General features: G+C 35.0%; 1 long non-coding RNA gene across 1 annotated transcript; it reads left to right on the top strand.

Moving 5' to 3' along the window:
- Window positions 1-1405: 1405 nt before the first annotated feature.
- Window positions 1406-1968, top strand: LOC110926231. Its single transcript, XR_002585068.2, has 4 exons — window positions 1406-1458; window positions 1545-1639; window positions 1723-1798; window positions 1902-1968. It is a non-coding gene; the product is annotated as an uncharacterized LOC110926231 (long non-coding RNA).
- Window positions 1969-5779: the final 3811 nt, after the last annotated feature.

Genomic DNA, 5779 nt, shown 5'->3' on the forward strand with positions numbered 1-5779 from the left:
ATCATCCATAGGAATCTCGAGTCCCATAAAATCATTGTTTTTTTAATATTTCATCAATGATGTTCAATCACTATAACAAATCCCCAAGATGGCAAGATCTCATAACTATTCCCACAATTTACCGGAACCCTAGATTGAATCGGAACTGGCATCTCGTTCTACCATCATCGTCTTCCTCTGAATCTTGTCACAATAACCACGATCTACTTAATTTGAAACCCACTAACAGTTACCATGGATGCGATTTTACAGATCTGTGTACAAATTTGTAGAAGAAGAGTGGATACAGGAAGGATTGAGGGGTTATACGATTAAGGTTGCTACTGGTTAGGGTTTTGTGGTTTCTGGTGGTGGTGGTAAAGATGTTGGTGGTTCTTGTTGTTACCAGAGGTTGGGGAGGCGACGGTGGGTTGGTGGTGGAGAAAAGCTAAAGATTGGAAACTGAGAGAGAAAGAGAAGAGAGTTGAGAGAGAGAGAGAGAGTGAGTGTGTTCATATATATATATATATATATATATATATATATATATATATATATATATATATAGTGGAGGGTTCAAATGAGAATAAATTCTTTGTAAGAAGAAAAAAGAAGAAATTTCAACCAATAGAGATGCTTCATTAGACTTCATTTAATATTTGTACTTAATGTAACTATAAGGGTATATTAGTAAACTTACATACATCATTAATTGGTAGTTTCATCTTTAATAACTAACTATATTAAATTTGTAACTTATTTTTAAGATATATATTTTTCACAAAAAATAAAAATAAAAATTCATTTATTGTGTAGGATAACTACGAGGCGTGTAGGATAAATTACGAGTTGTGTAGTATAAATTTCAATACGTGTAGGATAAATTTCGAAATGTGTAGGATAACTTTTGATGTGTGTAGGCAAAAATATTTAGTGTGAAGGATTATAGTCTTAATGACTAATTAATTAGTCAAACATAATAATAAATGAGATGTAAAAAAAAAATATTTAATGTTTTACAATTGTACCCTTTTATTCTTTTTCTTCTCAATAAAATTTTCTTCTCAAATGAACCATCCCCTATATATATATATATATATACTACTTTAATAAGCATATAGGAAGGGCAAAAATGGTCATTTGCCATTGTACAATAATTTCAAGCACATTGTACAATAATTTAAGCATGAATGTGTTGAAAAGTTTTCTTAACATGCTGTAAAGCCACATGGATCCCGCATGGATCTTAACCGGATCAGTTTGAACCCTTTTTTTCTCTGATGGATCCAATATAGTGTTTCTATCAGTCTCTTTCTAAACCCTAATTCATTTCATCCAGCCGCTCTCCTTCTCTGCAAACCCTAATATCTGGTGATTTTCAACTTAGGGTTTCTTACCTCCTGTAGTATGAGCAAGATCTCACCATCCAACAACTATGTGGTCTGTAATAGTGGTCGAGGCAAGTTCCAACAACCCGAGGTAAGTCCGACAACCTCCTTTTATTTCATTTAGGTCATGCCCTTTAGTTTTTGAATCTGATGTTTGTATCTGCTTTAAACTTGCAGATCTAGGTGTCGGTAAGGCGGCAACGTGAGAAGGAGGTCGCTGCTATGACTCATACAGTGGCAGGGGATGAGGATGATTATAGATCTACTCCTTGGTAAGCTCCAGCATCTTTTCTTTTCTTGCATTCTTTATTTCTTATATTGATACCGATAAGTATACTGAATTTGTTGTTTGAAGGAAAGATGAAGTAACCAGGACCACACGTGTTGAGGAATTTTGTTTCATCACATATACTACTTACACAAAATCAGAGGTTTGATTTCCATAATTATTTGACTATATATCGCTAATCACATTTGTATTCTTTGTCGACTCCAATTATATCTTCAAATTATTTAGTTAAATAAGTATTGCAGGTTCTGAAAATGGAAAGTCAAGTTCTGAACATTTTGAATTTTCACCCTTCACCACCAACATCAGAAGCTTTTTTCGGGTATCTGTATAAAAAGTTATGTTTTTCCTTATATTTCTTGTAAAGAGAGCACCTTTATGAATGTTTATTGTTTACAGGAGATTCATAAGAGCAACACAGGCTTCCCACCAGGTAAATATTCTCTATTTGCTTGTAATTTGGGTTAATTCTGTTTCTTCACATACAAATTTCATATGAATTTTGCTTGACATCCGGTTGTACTCCTGCTTCTCGAAGCGGGGTCCACATATGGTTTTTGTTATAGTTAGCGAGATGGGAGGTTAAATTTGGTAATGGGTCAGACGGATTGAGTGAATCGCAACAAGTCACTTTCAGTACGGGTCAAAACGAGTCGGTGGGTCGTCTCGCCTCGCAAACACCTTTGTTATATATTTTATAATAATTAATGCTCAAACATGAATAAATACATCCTTGTATAAATTGATTAAGAGACTGTATGCACTAAACTTACACTTTCGTGTACTTTCAAGTCTCAACCCGTTTGACAATTTGACTCATTTGACCCGTTCCCTTTTTAGCACGTTTGTGTATTATTTTGGCTTATTTGACCTGTTTGTGAGTAAACATAACTCAAATATAACACCTTCATAAGTTAATCAACTCCTGGGATTTGGGAAAACCCTTGTGCTACAAGTCGAGCCTTATATTGTAAAATCTCATTCTTTTCATTTCTCTTTATTGCAAATACCCATTTATAACCTACTGGTTTAACGTCTGTGGGGTTCGGACTACAGGTCCGAAAACATGTCGCTTTTCGAGCGAATCTAATTCGGCATTTATGGCTTCTTGCCATCTTGGCCAATCATTTATGTGCACGCACTCTTCTAAAGTTTTAGGTACGTAGTCATTTTCATTGATTACATACGTTGCTATAGCATAGGCAAATATATCATCAACACGTGTTTTATTCTGGTTCCACATTGTACTATCTTGTACATAATTAATAGAGATCTCATTTTCGTTCGGTACCGGTGTTTCTTCTGAAACTTCATTTTCCTCTGGATTCATAGTTGTCTCTTCTGGGACATTTACCTCTACCGGGGCTTCATTTATAATCTTTTTTGAGTTTTCACCAACTGAGTTACTTTGCTCTTTTCGTTTCCGTGGGTTTTTGTCTTTGGTACCGATTGGTCTCCCATGCTTTTGCTGTATAGTAATCGCTTCTGGGATTACTTCAATTCGAGCAGGTGCATTTGATGCTGGTACATATGACTTTGTCACTCTATTCTTGTCTGTGAATGCATCTGTTAATTCATTCGCAATTCTTTGCAAATGTATAATCTTTTGGACTTCATATTCACATTGACCACTTCTGGGGTCGAGATTTGATAGCGATGATGCATTCCACGTTATTTATTGTGTTACCAGTCTTTCTTTGTCCTTATCTCCCCCTAAGACTGGGAACATTGTTTCATTAAAGTGACAGTCAGCATACCGTGCTGTAAACATGTCTCCCGTCATTGGTTCTAAATATTTAATTATGGACGGGGAGTTAAAACCAATATAGATACCCAGTCTTCTTTGGGGTCCCATTGTAGCACGTTGTGGTGGCGGTATTGGTACATATACCGCACAACCAAAAATTCTAAGGTGGGACAAACTTGGTTCTCGTCCGGAGACCAGTTGCAATGGGGAGTATTCGTGATCAGCAGTTGGTCTCAATCTAATCAGTGCAGCGACATGCAAAATAGCATGACCCCATGCAGAAGATGGTAATTTACATCTCATTAAGAGTGATCTAGCGATTATTTGTAATCGTTTAATCAGAGATTCAGCTAAACCATTTTGTATGTGAACATGAGGTACTGACTGTTCAACATTGATCCCAATTGACATACAATAGTCATTAAAAGCTTGAGATGTGAACTCTCCCGCATTGTCCATCCGGATGTTTCTAATTTGATTGTCCGGGAAATTAGCTCTCAGTTGTATGATTTGAGCTAGAAGTCCGGCAAATGCTACATTTCGAGTAGCTAAAAGACTCACATGTGACCACCTTGAGGATGCGTCAATTAAGACCAAGAAATAGCGGAATAGTCCACACGGAGGATGAATAGGCCCACAAATATCCCCTTGAATTCTTTTTAAAAATGATGGGGTTTCATGTATCAATTTAGTTTGTGAGGACCGAGTTATAAGTTTGCCCAGAGAGCATGCTGCACATGATAAGTCTTGTGGTAGCAAAACTTTTATGTTTTTGAGAGGGTGCCCGGTTGCACTTTTGATTATTCCTCTCATCATTATGCTACCAGGGTGACCTAAACGGTCATACCATATATTGAATGTGTCTTTATCTAATAGGTTTTGGTTACTCACCATGTATGATTCGATAGGATTGATATTAGTAGAATATAATCCAGAGGATAAGGCTTCTAATTGTTCAACAATTGTTTCTTTGCCATTTTTGTTTAAGTAATTTGAAGATATTTAATATTATTTTCAGATATTGTTTTTAGGTGGTAACCGTTTTTTCGAATATCTTTAAAGCTAAGTAAAGTTCTTCTGGATTTACTATAATATAATGCATTATCAATAGTTAATTTGAAGATAATCTACACCAGAGATTCATACGTATCTACATTTTTTTTCATACAATTCTCTGTTGATCACACTTTATCCTAGTACACATCATTACAATAACTCATATTTGTTGCATGTGTATGTGTTATCCTAGTTCACATAGTGTGTGTATACATCTGCAAATAAAAAGAGGATATATATATATATATATGTATATATATGTATATATATATATAGGGGACCGCTAGAATGAGAACCACCTCGAGTTGTAAGAACCGCGAGAACCACACCGTACGGGGCGAGGTGGACCAAATTTTTTTTTCAAAACCGTAGATACATGTATTATAAACACATTCATAAAAAAAATTAAAAAATGCCGTGCGTGTAGTTTTTTACACCACAAGTTTGTGGTTTACGAGTTCCGTAAATTTACGGAACTCCTAAACCACAAACTTGTGGTGTAAAAAACTACACGCACGACATTTTTTTTTAATTTTTTTTACGAAAGTGTTTATAATACATGCATCTACGTTTTTTTAAAAAAAATTGGTCCACCTCGCCCCGGATCAAGTAGTTCTCGCGATTCTTACAACTCGAGGTGGTTCTCATTCTAGCGGCCCCCTATATATATATATATATATATATATATATATATATATATATATATATATATATATATATATATATATATATATATATATATATATATATGTATGTAAAAGAGTTTTTTGAAAATCTTGAGATTTTCCAAGTGGTAACTAGAAAAGAGTTTTTTTTTAATGGCTTCAACTATGTTACACTTTTCATAAAGAACAAAAACAGAAAAAAAAAACACACATTTTTCAAACGATTTTCAAGTTGGTTTTTAGATCTATTCCTTTGGTATAATAGAATCTGTTTTTGGATCTAGTTTTTAGAATGCCCAACATTGGTTTTTAGGTGGATCTTAGACCAAACTAGGTTTTTTTTATTTTCTTTGTACTCACAGCAACAATAAAACACAATAAAGACGGAGAAAAAATAAAACACAAAAAAAATAAACAACGAAAAAAAAACTGACCTGAAACTTTTCTCCAGCGATTCAACTCACCGATTAACTGGCGTTGCAATCATCATCATCATCATCAGCGACGACGCGGTTCCTCCGATCTTCGGCAGCTTAACCGTCGCCGGAGATGATGGTTTTTTTTAGATCCACTGTTCCAATCTATGTGTTTGAGGCGGCATGGTTTTGAACGGTTGTTGCTGATGGCTAGTAAATCTCAATGTAGAGGCAAATGT

This window comes from Helianthus annuus, chromosome 17 (assembly GCF_002127325.2).
Source record: "Helianthus annuus cultivar XRQ/B chromosome 17, HanXRQr2.0-SUNRISE, whole genome shotgun sequence".
NCBI classification, from domain to species: Eukaryota; Viridiplantae; Streptophyta; class Magnoliopsida; order Asterales; family Asteraceae; genus Helianthus; species Helianthus annuus.